The 13,617-nt window shown below is 41.2% G+C and overlaps 2 pseudogenes across 1 annotated transcript; both read left to right on the top strand.

Annotated features, from left to right (window-relative positions):
- Positions 1-10,583: 10,583 nt before the first annotated feature.
- On the top strand, positions 10,584-11,898 carry LOC110284967 (annotated as a pseudogene). The gene has a single exon (XR_002377005.2). The product of XR_002377005.2 is annotated as a palmitoyltransferase ZDHHC6 pseudogene (transcript).
- Positions 11,899-12,449: 551 nt separating this feature from the next.
- LOC110284567 lies at positions 12,450-13,221 on the top strand (annotated as a pseudogene).
- The last annotated feature ends 396 nt before the right edge of the window (positions 13,222-13,617 follow it).

Genomic DNA, 13,617 nt, shown 5'->3' on the forward strand with positions numbered 1-13,617 from the left:
CTGCAACCCCATAGGTGGAACCACCTATGAACTAACCAGTACCCCCAGAGCTCGTGTCTCTAGCTGCATATGTAGCAGAAGATGGCCTAGTCGGCCATCATTGGGAAGAGAGGCCCCTTGGTCTTGCAACCTTTATATGCCCCAGTACAGGGGAATGCCAGGGCCAAGAAACAGGAGTGGGTGGATAGGGGAGCAGGGTGGGGTAGGGTATAGGGGACTTTCAGGATAGCATTTGAAATGTAAATGAAGAAAATACCTAATAAAAAGTTGGAAAAGGTTAAAAAAAAAAAGAGGGGAGGCTGGAGAGACCCTACCCTTTATCTCTGAACTATTGGCTATTAATAGATTCTGGGAGAGGGGAAATCACTGCCTTCAGATGTGTACCCTCTGCTGACCCTATCAAGTTCCAACAGATAGCTTCAAACCCATGGTCACACAGATAGCCCTGGTTAACCTTGCTACATCACAGAACAAAACAAACAGATATGATCCTAAGAGAAATATTTGTGGGAATAAAAGAAGTCAGAAAGAGGTGAGAGGAAGATGGGAGAGCAATGAGTAAGGCACATATATGTGAAATTGTAAATATATATTATTAAAAAAATAACTACTGCCTTTCTTATTAGAATATAGACAACAGTATAGCCTACAAGGAACTATAACATATTCTTTCAGGAATGTCTCTATTTTATTTTTATTTGCTTTAAATCCTGATCACTGCCCCTCCCTTCCAGTCCCCCCTCATAGATCCTCCCCCACCCCCACCCTCATCCCCTTCTCCTTTGAGAAGGTGGAGGTCCCACTTCACTGGGTATTCCCCCACCATAACATATCAAGTCTCTGCAGGCCTCTCCCACTGAGGCCAGACAAGGAAGCCCAGGTAGGGGAACATGTTCCACAAACAGGCAACAGATTTAGGGATTGACTCTACTCAAGTTGTTGGAGGACCTATATGAAGACATCTGATTCATATGTGTGGGATGCCTAGGTCTAGCCATCTATGTTCTTTGGTTGGTAGTTCAATCTCTGAGAGCCCCCAAGGATCCAGGTTAGTTGACTCTGTTGATCTTCCTGTGGAGTTCCTATCCCTTTCAGGTCCCTCAGTGTTTCTCCCAACTCGTCCATAAAAGTCTCTGAACTCTACCCAATGTGTGGCTGTGAGTCTCTGCATCTGTTTCAGTCAGTTGCTGGATAGAGCCTCTCTCAGAGGACAGTTATGCTAGACTTCGGTCCACAAGCATAACAGAATATCATAAATGGTGTCAGGGATTGGTGCTTGCCAATGGGATGGGTCTCAAGTTGGGCCAGTTCCCCCAGCTTCTATTCCATCCACTGCTCCTGCATTTCTTGTAGACAGGATACATTTTGGATCAAAAGTTTTATGGGTGGGTTGGTGTCCCTATCACTCCACTGGGAGGAACTCATTCATTAATGGAATATAGTGTTGTTAGAACCCAGATCCTGAAATGAAAAAAAAAAATGGCTACTTCATTTAGATATGTAAGATTCTTTATAAACCATTGACTTGAGTACTGTGTTTTGAAATTTTCATTGTGGAGTTTATGAAAGTATTAGAAATCCCTTGGTTGAGATTTATTTAGGCATAAAAATTTAAAGTGGAGGACAGAAACATCACAGACTTAAGGGAATTGGTACCATGATAAGCCAAGCCTGGCCTGAATAGGAGGCAAGAGATGAACACTAGATCCAGCGAGACTATTTCCCAGCACTGAGGGCAGGCCTGAGGGGGTAGGGAGATGAGTGAGATCCAACAGCTGAACAATGAGTCCCCTTTGTTGTCACTTGCTGTGGTCAAGATATCTAGACTCACATCCTTTCAGACAGAACTTTAAGATTTTTTTGAGGAAAGGAACCAATTTTCTCCCCCAACCCCCCAAACAACACCAGTAATTGTCTGCTTCTAACAATAAAAGCAGCTGAAAGGACAGACAGTCATTTTTGTCTATATTTCACTAGCTTTGATTTTTCAGATCTCTTCATGGAACCTGCTTTTCTTCATAAACAGACTGTTTAAGAACCACAGTAGGGATCAACAATATGAACTAACCAGTACCCCCAGAACTGTGTCTCTAGTTGCATATGTGGCAAAGAATCACAGTAGGATCCAATAAAATAAAAAAGATCATATTACAAATTCAATCTAGTGTTAGGTCCAAGGCTAAACCTAAATTCAGTGCTTAGATCGTCTGGCCCGCAGAAAACTTCTTTTCATGTTGCAGATTATATACTTAGTTTTGTGTCTCTGTGTTATGTGTTGATGCCATGGTCATGATTTTCTTTCCTGCCGAGTTGACATATTTTTTTTTATATTCCTATGGACAACACACATTTACTAAACACAGAAGTATACATGCACTATTTTGTTGTTGAGAAATTAAATCTAAGTCTCAGTTATGTCCATAGTCTGTAAGGAATGTAAACAGATCACAACACTGAGGAGTGACGAGTGTGAGGCACATGTAGATCAGGCACTACTGAGCACCCGAGAGCACAACTGATCTTCCTGGAACATTAGGACACCTTCTCAGAAGAGTACACGATGAAGAGAACATTACAAAGTGTCTCGGGCAGCAGGTCACATTCCCAAAACACCTGGGAAACTGTGGACAAGAGAAAAAGGGACAGTAAAGTACATCTGCGTTTGACATGTGGATTCGGCTCTGTCCCCAGGCTGCTGACAGGTGATGACAGGCTCACTGTAGTCTGCAATGCTGTTTCTGATACTTGTTCGCTATGAGGAACCATGTAAGCTTCTCATCTTTCAAGGCTTCAGTTTCCTAATCCTCCAGTAATAAATTGTCATAAACTTATTCATCTGGATATCAAACAAAAAAAAATAGCTCCTGACAAATGCTTAGAAAAGTGCATGACATAGTCCACACATGGTATTTTTATGACTGAAGTTAAGATTCTGACTAGGAAAGAGGCAGAGAGTAAAAAACCAGAACACAAACTTTGTAGACCATGTGAAGTACTTAGATTGTATCTATATTCAGAACCAGGCAATAGAGGGAAAAAAATTTTAAGCAAGATACTTAAATATTCATGTATTTTAAAAATAGATAAATGAATGAATGAATGAATGAATACACTTTTTCCTCTTCCTAACGTCATTGTTTTTAAAACCTATTTGGGAAAGAATTGGGGTAGAATTTATCAAAACACATATATGTATGAATTCTCAAAAAATAAAATCAGTAAAAACAAGAGGTTGGAGTTTAAGAGCACTCAGCTGATCTTACAGAGGACTCTAGTGTTGGAGACATTACCGTGAGAAAACAAACCTTTCACAGTCTCCCACCCTGACAAGCCAAATGGCCTTGTGCAGGTCATCACTCCCTTCTCCCTGTTCCCTTCCTGGCACCTGAGGCTGTAAAAGCTGAATTATAGTTCCCTCTTCCTTATCTCTTCCTGACTCCCAAGACATCCAAGGACATGAGTTACATGCTGAGCCCAGCCTGACACCCAAGGCTGTTAAGGAGGATCTATGTTCCAGAGATGAGACGCAGAGTGCCCACCGCCTGGTGCCTGACTTCGGCCCTCATGTCCCCTGATGCCCACTTCTCTGTTCTTTGTTAATTCCCCCTCAACCTCTCCCTATTCCCCTCGATGTATGCTTTAAAACCCGGCATTTCAGCCTAATAAACGGAGACCTTGTTAGGAACTCTCTACTTGGTCTCCGCTCCTTCTTTCTCTCCCTCCCACTTTCTTCCAGGTTTGCGGTCCCCCTCGCACCCACAAATAACTGAGTCCTGCTGGATGGGAAACTCTAGTTTATTCCTAGCACCCTGTGGTGGCTCATGACCATCTGTAACTCCAGGTTGAAGGATCTGATGCCCTCTATTTGCCTCCAAGGGGAACAAGCATACAGGTGGTACACAGACATATGTTCAGGCAAAACACACACCCATCATCACCAGATGATGTGTCTATAGCACAACTCTATTTATATTTAAGGCTTGGATAACATCAAGGAAGAGCAGCTGAAAGATTGCGAGAGCCAGAAGAGCAGGAAGTCTGCTGTGATAGTGCATCTCCTGGAAATGTCAGAGAAGGAGACCACCATCTGGTGCCACAATTTCCTCACAGGCAGAGCAAGTCAGAGATGAGCCCTGTGAGGGCAGCCATAGCACTCCTGAGATGACCCCAGACACCCAGAGGCCCTGCTCACCACTAAGATAAGCAATTAAGTGGTGGAGGGGCAGAAGAGGAAGAAAAGCAGGGTGATGTGAAGGAGACAGAACTGGAGACTCTGGGTAATGAGAAGCAGCCTGATATGAGTAGCCAACAATGCCATTGGCTATGGCATCGGGTAAGCTGCCCAGGGCAATATTGGAGAGATCACCCTGGTAATATGAGTACAGGAGAGCTAGAGGTCAGACCAACTCAGCTACCACCCAGGCCCAGATCCAGGGCTTTGAGCTGGCCCACCTCAACATCTGCATGACCTGTGAACTACTAGAGCACATGAAGTGGCTAGTTCTGCAGATCCAAAGCTGCAGGATCTCTAATGCACAGGGCAACAACAGGATATTCAAAGGAGTTCCAGTGAGGATCCAGTATTGATAGTGCAGCAGAAGCCAAAGGCCTCAAACCAAACAAATGACTCATTGTAATGAACATTCCCAAGTAAAGATGTGTGGACAAAAGGGTGCGCTGTGGGACACATTGTCAGACTCTGCAGATTCCACATGAAAAATGGGTGTTTATTTGATTGATTTTTATTTTTCTTTTGGAGGGGAGATTGCAAGGGCAGAGGGTGGATACTGAGTGGTGGGAAGATGAGTGGGATTGGGGTACATGCTGTGAAATTTAGAAAGAATCAATAAAAAGTTAAAGAAGAAGAAGAAGAAATGCCAGTGGAGATGCATTCATGAATTCTCAATAACACAGCTACCTAAAAAGATCGGAACAAGGATGACACCAACAGACAAGATAACACAGAAGATAGAAGGGGAAGCTTATGGGGCACTGACCCTGGACAAGGAAGTAGAGTCAAGTAAGGAATGCTTAGATTAGGAAAAAGAATTGCCAATTGATTACAGACTACCAAATGCTCAGCACTCAAATCAAATCATACACACACGAGAAATGACATACGGGCTGAGCATGTTAAAGTCATATATTTAGAAAGAAATAAGAAAGAGAGAGAGAGAGAGGAAGGAAGGAAGGAAGGAAGGAAGGAAGGAAGGAAGGAAGGAAGGAAGGAAGNGAAGGAAGGAAGAAAGAAAGAAAGAAAGAAAGAAAGAAAGAAAGAAAGAAAGAAAGAAAGAAAGAAAGAAAGAAAGAAAGAAAGAAAGAAAGAGGAAGAGGGAGGGAGAGAGGGAGGGAGGGAACAAACAGACGGATGCCTCAGAGTTGTTAGGAAGGCTCCTAAAGCCTCTACAACAATGAGAAAAGGTTGTGTTTGAGAGGCTAAAGACCTAACAATATGAAAGAAGAAGCAGAAGGTGTCAGTGTTTTCAGGAGCAACCTCTCAGTCCCACGGCCAGGGATAAGACTGCACCATCTTCACAGAATTTGCTCAACATCTAATTAGTCTAAACTAGTGTAATACGGTAGTTGATTCAGTCAGCCGTTTTAAAAACAGTTGGTTATGGGATACATTCATTTTTATAATTATCTCTTATCACAAGTTTTTTTAATTCAAATATGACCTAAGAGAAACAAACTTAAAATTTTTTATGATTAGATTGCTGTTGTTGATAAAGTTTTATTAAAACAAAGCCATTTCAACAGTTCACCTATGGTCTGCTACTGCCAATATGATAAAATACCAGAGTACTCATTGCCACAGAAACAGTTTAGGCCTCAAAGCCCAAAGGTTTTTAATCACTGGAAAAAAGTGACCTTCTGATCTAGTGCCAATAGTTAATTGTTTCCACAAACCCTGCTAAGACAAATATTTTTGCCAAACATTTTGTTGATCTTCAGCAGCAGAGATCATGTTTTTATTCAATTCCTTTCTTATGATACAGTTATTAATTATAAAATCAAGTATAAAATACCTGACAGCTTCACAAGAAATTTATAAGAAAGTCAAGAGTACAAAATACTTATGCAAGCAAAATTATATACAAATAAATCATTGAGCATTGTGTGGGAGCTGTGCATTTTTTTAAACTCTTACCATCTATATACAATGCTTTCATTCCCACAATTCCCTGCCAATACCTTATCAAGTTCTTATGTGACTTTCAAAAGCTGTGTGAGAGTGTGTTTAAGTGAATCCTTCAGGTTTCTTTTTTTTTAAGATGGGATATTTTCTCATATATGATGAAGTCTTGAAACTTGTGCGTTCTTGATACATCACACAAACTTTAAATTGTGTCAACACCGAGGATGTTCTACAGTCAAATGTATTTTTGCTAACTCAGAACAATGGATAACGGATGCAGGGGTTCTGTTCAATGACCTGCTTGCTGTTTTCTGCACACATTAATTCGCTGGAGGAAATAGAGGTTTGCTGGCCTATATTTCCAGCTTTGTCACATCCGTCTCTCCTACGTGAGCCAATCTTACTTTATCAGAATGCTTTTCAAAGTACAATGGTTTGTGAGAGATTTCTTTTTTTAAAAGTGAGAGTAATGAAATTAAGACAAATAAAATACCGTTGACTATATTCTAATAGTTCCACAGAAGTTAAAATGGATAGCATATAAGAAAGTAATTATAAACAGGGCGTGGTGGCCCACGCCTTTGATCCCAGCACTTGGGAGGCAGAGGCAGGCAGATTTCTGAGTTCGAGGCCAGCCTGGTCTACAGAGTGAGTTCCAGGATAGCCAGGGCTACACAGAGAAACCCTGTCTAGAAAAAAACAAAACAAAACAAAACAAAACAAAACAAAACAAAACAAAAAAAACTATAAAAAAAGAAAGTAATTATAGAAATATCCTGCAATTTTGAATTGCAATAATCTAATTGATTTCCTGAGAAGTTATAACATTCCATCAAGTGAAGTGAATTTGTGTGCACACTGAAAGTATTTATTTTCTAAAGGAACAAAACTTTCCAGTCATAAATTTTTTGAAGGGATAGTTATGTTAACTTGCTTCCTCTTTTTGCTAACAATTTGAACAAATGTAGTTCTTTCAATCAAACTCTGATACAGAATTTACTTATGAAATCAACCAGCCAACTAAAAAGCAAAGAAACAGCTACAGAGCATTCGGCATACAAATATTTGGGACCATAATAAATTTAATTTCTAAAAACATAATAATTTTGGAAAACAACTAATAAAAATGGACATTGATGAAACACCTATTTTACTTTATCTTGTATTCTTCAATGTTTCACTAATGTCTGATAGATAGATAGATAGATAGATAGATAGATAGATAGATAGATAGATAGATAGATAGATAGATAGATTTGGAGCTTTAGGGTCTCAAGTCTAATTGAATAATCAATACATGTGAAAAATTAAATCAGTTACTTGCAAATGAAGTATTTGATAAGGAAAATGTGATTTATAATCTCTGCCTGGATTAGTTACTTTTATCATTGTTGTGAAAAATATGTGAAAAAACTAAAGTCACCTGGGGAAAGGTTTTATGTTGGCTTACAGTTCCAGGAATTACAGTCCACTGTAATATGGAAGGCAGAACAGTAAGAAGCTGAGAATATTGGTCACATTGCTCCTCAATTAGGAAGTAGAAAGTGAATACGAAATCTGGTAAAGAAAACTTCAAATTCTTCCCCCAGTAACTCATTTTCTTCAGCAGGATTCCATCTCCCAAATGTTCTGCATTCTCAAATAACACCACCACCTAGGGACTAAGTATTCAACAAATGAGCCTTAAGGGACATTTGAGGTTTAAACCACAGCACTGCTTAAATTCAGACCATTGTAGACTTTTAACAATATTTATTGATTATTTAACAATTACATATAAGGTATCTTGAATATATTCTCTCCAAGCTCCTCCTATAGCCACCCTTTATGCCCTCTCATACTTCCTCATCAACTTTGAGGTTTTATCTTTTATTTCCCCTTTGAGTCTACTTTATTGCCCAGCTATCCTTGGGAGTGGGACCTGCCCTGGCATGTGGTCAGCTTTCCAGGGATCACATCATTAAAGAAAACTGACTTTCCTTCTTCTAGCACTAACAAATGCCAACAACCCTCAAGACAGCGATAAGATTGTGTGCCCATCTTCCCTGCTCTATGCCGGGATTTTTGTCTGGCCAGAACTTCTATAGGTGTGCATTCTGCCAGAATTCCTGTGAGTCCATATTGTACAATTGCCCTGTTGCATCAAGAAAACTGTTTCTTTGGAGTCATCCATCACCTCTGGTTCTTACCGTTTTCAAACCCCCTCTTCCATGAAGATCCTTGAGTGAGGAGAGGGATGTGATATGTGTATCTCATTTATGTCTGAGAACTCCACAATCTCTTATTCTTCTCTGCTTGCTGACCAACTGAGAGCTGTAATTTCCTGTTGCTGTGATACAAAAAACACACCATGAGCAAGGCAGTTAATATTATATGAAGCATTTATTTGTACGTACAGAGCCAGATGGGAGAGAGCCTATCATGGCAGAGAAGTGTGGCAATGAGCATCAGTTATGGCAACTGAAGCAGGAAGCTGAGAGCTCACAACTGGAACTATAAGCATGAAGTAAAGAAAGCAAAATGAAGTAGTGGGACTGTTTTAAGCTCAACCCCTGACGCCCATGATACACTTCCTTTGTCAAGTCTGCTCCACCTAAGCCTCCCCAAACAGTATCACCAAGGGCCAAGGATTCAGATGCCTGAGGCTAGAGCACACGTTTCTCATTCAAAACTACCAAAAAAGTCTTTGTGATAACTGCAACTTAATGCAAGAAACAGCTTCTCTGATAAAATTTGAGAGATACTCTGATCTATGCGGAAAGCAATAAGTCATTAAGAGTCATTTTAATACTATGGATATTTAGTAGAATAATGGCATCGAGTTTGTCCTTAGGGGCTGTAACCTATGGAGCCACAAATTCTTTGTCTCCTTAACAGTGCCAGGTATGGATCACAATCTTGTGAATCCAGTCTTCGATCTAAGAACAAAGTGGTTGATCGCTTCCACAACGCCCATGCCACTATTGCACCAGTGGACATATTTTGTCAGACCAGTCATTGTTGTAGCTTTCAGGTCTCAGCTGGGTGAAATTAAGGATTTTTTTTCTTTCCTCCTCCTGCAGCATGCATAGCAGCTTCCAGCAACATGAAAACAAACCAGCAGGCATGAAACTTTCAGGTGGATATGTTCTGCGACTCAAGCGCGTGGTATCTTAAGCAATAAGGTTTTACCACCAAGTTCTGGCGTGTAACCAAGAGGACCAACAATAGCCTGTAGTACTTGGGGATCTATGTGACTCCACTGGACAACAGCTGAAAGGGAGGTAGCCCGTTACTAGGGCTGGAGTTTCACTTGTTGGCATGGGGTGATTATATTTTGAAATAGTCATCACAAGTAAAGTCGGGGCTTTCAACTTACAATTTCAGATAAGTGTGGCATTGGCAGAGCCATTCTAAAGAATTGAAAAGACATAAAACTAAGACATGGGACTAGAAATGGGGGTTACATGTAACAGAAAACTGACCCGATTTGTGTGGTCATCAATGACATAGCTGAAGAAAGTTTTTATACTCACTCAAAACAAAACAGAAGAAAACTAGGTTACTAAGTGAATACTGTTCAATCTTCCCAAGTTTAAGAGGTTAGCTAGATTTGAAATTAATTATTTTGCATACAGTGAGAATTATCACAACCAGGCATAGCTTTTAAGTAAATTATTAAATGTGGGTCTTGATTTATATATTTTAATAATTGGTGAACATGGTCTTGGGTTTCTCTGTATGAACTATATTATGGTAGTAATTGTTAATTTTGTTAATAATCTCTGACTAGCCTCAGATTACCTGTGAAAGTTACATTCATTATATATGACTAAAAAAAATTGAGATTTAAACTGAATATATAAGTCAACTTGACAACATTCTGGGTGGCGCCAGTTTTGAACTGTGCTGTTTTAAGTTGTGTGGCTATTTTTCTGGGTATCACGGTCATTGCAGAACTCGATGACTGTCCCCTCTGCAGAGGAGCTGGAATCCTTCGAGTACAGTGACCTGCAAAATTCAGCCAAAAGGCTGGGCCTCCGGGCTAACCTGAAGGCAGACAAGTTGTTAAGAACCTTGAAAGCAGAGGGGACGCTCACGGAGGCCACGTGAACCAGAGACGCGCTGGTCTGAGTTCCTCACGCAGGTCTCACTGTCAGGGTTCGCTTTCGGCTTGCTCAGGACTGAAGCGCTCAGGACAGAGCTATATGGAAGAGAAAATCTGTTCCGCTGAGCCCAGGCTGTCCCGGAAATGCAATGAGGCAGTGTTTCAAACCAATCTAGATTCTCCTGTGAGGTAAAGAGTTCTGGAGGCCACAAGTGAAAATGACATACCCCACCTCAATGACCCTTCAGCCAAAGGCATGACAGCTCAGGAACACACGGACTTGTTGCACACAGAAATGTGTGCCCAGGAAAAGGAGATCTCTAGTTCTTTAGAAGAAAGAAGTCATTCTTCACTACGATGGGCATATTCTGCTCAGTAATCAAGTTTGAAAATCTTCAGACTTAAGGAGACTGTGTCCCTGAGGTCCCATCATAGCCCTGGGTGTTATAGCAATATGTTCCACAATGGCCATGATCGACTCTGTCTTGTGGTATTGGCCCTTACATACAACTGAAGGAAGTGTGAACTTCATCATGTTGATACATTGGACCGTCATGATTCTTTATAATTACTTCAATGCCATGTTTGCTGGTCCTGGCTTCGTCCCTCAGGGGTGGAAACCCGAAAAGTCTCAGGATAGCATGTATCCCCGGAAATGTAAAGTCTGCCAAGCGTACAAGGCGCCACGTTCACATCATTGCAGAAAGTGTAACAGATGTGCAATGAAGATGGACCACCACTGCCCCTGGATCAACAACTGCTGTGGTCACCAGAACCACGCCTCATTCACCCTCTTCCTTCTGTTGGCCCCTCTGAGCTGCACGCATGCTGCTTTCATCTTCATGATGACAATGTACACACAGCTTTATAATCGGCTCTCCTTTGGGTGGAACACAGTCAAGATTGACATGAGTGCAGCCAGGGGAGATCCACCTCCAATTGTTCCCTTTGGATTGGCTGCATTTGCCGCCACCTTGTTTGCCCTGGGATTAGCTTTGGGAACAACCATAGCTGTTGGGATGTTGTTTTTCATACAGATAAAAATCATTCTCAGAAACAAAACTTCTATTGAATCATGGATTGAAGAAAAGGCTAAAGATCACATTCAGTATTACCAACTGGATGAAGTCTTCATTTTTCCTTATGATATGGGAAGTAAGTGGAAGACCTTTAAACGGGTGTTCACATGGTCAGGAGTCCCTGAAGGAGATGGACTTGAGTGGCCAATACGAGAAGGCTGTGACCAGTACAGCCTCACAATAGAACAGTGGAAGCAAAAAGCAGACAAGAGAGTCAGAAGTGTTTGCTATAAAGTCATAGAAGACTACAATGGTGCCTTCTGCCCTTTGAATAGAGGAGTGAGAACCTTCTTTACAAGTCTGAGGACTTTACAAGCACTGAGGACCCTCGGATCTGGCTGCAGAAAGGAGAGTTCATCTTAGCAACAAGAGGGTTACGATACTGGTTGTATGGAGACAAAATTCTTGATGAAGTACCTTGAAGAAGGTACTTCAAGAGTAAGAGGGTGGTTTCCTAGAAACTGTGTGGAAAAGTGTCCCTGTGATGGTGACTCAGATCCAGCCCCAGGGGGGGAGAAGAAAAACAGATAGCCACTGTTAAAGTGAGATCATTAAGTCTTCATTACTTGAAAATCCACATGTAGTACCTGAGAATTATGAAACAAGCTTAAGGTATTCTTCTCCTCAAAGATACCCTAGTGCCATGACTTCAAAAATCTTTATTACCATTTTGAAACAGAAGCCATTCTGCATATGCCTTTGAATTCCTGCCGTCTTTCCACTTCTTCCTACTGAAGGAATGCTGTTCCAGCCCAAGTGAGCAACTTGCCCTTTCTGTGTGCTGCACATCTGACTTCCCCTGCTGGTCTAATTCCCCACTGGACAGGAGCATCTTGCATGTGGTTATTCTGTTTCTTCCTCCGATGACATTTCCTCCATAATCTTCTAGAGACTGTAGAACTTGTCAGATTCAACATAAACTCAGATTTGGTTACTTTTAATAATACAGATTTTGTCAAATCCAATAAAGGTCAATGGATGTTCTGGAAAAGAAAAAAATAAAAAAACTTGAAAGCACACCTGAATCCAGAAACAAGGAAAGAAAATAAAAACCAGGATGAAAAGCAATCCTCTGCATTCCCCATTGATGAGACTGAGATACAAGTTAGCAGTGAGAAGCAAGCTGAGACAGACTCAGGTGGCCATGCATGGGTTTTCTAAACTTGAGAACAATCAGAGGACTTCAGCCATGATGCCAAGCTTTAAGGAGCTTCATGAGGCTTGTGTTAAGAAAATGGAAACCCTTGATGAATATATTGTGAGGAAGAAAAAAAAAAGAAACACTTTAAAGAACACAATTCAATCAATGATCTACAGCTTGACAAAAAAGGCATAGTGACCTCAGTTCCACCAAGAGGAAGACTTTCTGTACCCTGTACTCCTGCCAGGCAGCAGTGCCCACAAGGCCACTCAGCAACAAAATGAATGTCAGGTTTTCAGCTACTACTAAAGATGATGAACATAAGTGCTCACTGACTAAGACATCAGCCAGAAAATCTCCACATGTGACTGTACCTTGGAGTGCTTCAAAAGGCCAGGCTATGTTCAGGACACCCAAGTTAAAGACCACTGGGAGGATTTCTACTGCAGCTATTACCCCATTCAAGTTGACGAATGAAGTAACACAGACTCCAGGTTCTAGTAAGAGACCAGTATTTGATCTGAAAGCAAGCTTGTCTCGTCCCCTCAACTACAAGCCACACAAAGGAAAGCTGAAACCTTGGGGGCAAGCTAAAAAAAAAAGAACAATTCTCTGGATGAATGTGTAAGCAGAGTGTCCTTCCACAGGAAAACTTACAAACAACCTCATCTCCAAACCAGGAAAGAACAAGGCACAGACATGAGCAAGAACGAAAGGAGAAGAAAGAAAAGCTCTGGAAGCTCGAAGAAACCTGGGCGTGACGAAGGCCCAGTGACCCTGTCTGTTCCTTTACTCCTAACTTGTTTTCCTTTTGTATGTTTGTACTTTCTCTACTTCAGTCAAAAGCTCTTTTCTATCATAACTTTTGGTCACAATTTGTGTAGTGTCTCTTCTGTGCTATATCTGGGAATATATTATCACCTTAAAGTTCATAACTAAAGCAGTTTTCACCTAATGTCCTATACAACTCCAATTTTTAAAAGACCTGTCCTCACGATTCTTAACAGAGGTTTTTCATGTCAAGGTCCTGCTAGTTCCGATGGAGACGACCTGCACCCTCTTCTACACAAGTTTCCCTTAGCAGCAAGCTGTGGCACGAAAGAGTGAGATAAAGTTCATAGGAAAGGGGAGGCTGGAAGGTAACGATTTTGTTCAGTCGCCTGGAAAACCT

Source organism: Mus caroli, chromosome 18 (genome assembly GCF_900094665.2).
Source record: "Mus caroli chromosome 18, CAROLI_EIJ_v1.1, whole genome shotgun sequence".
NCBI classification, from domain to species: Eukaryota; Metazoa; Chordata; class Mammalia; order Rodentia; family Muridae; genus Mus; species Mus caroli.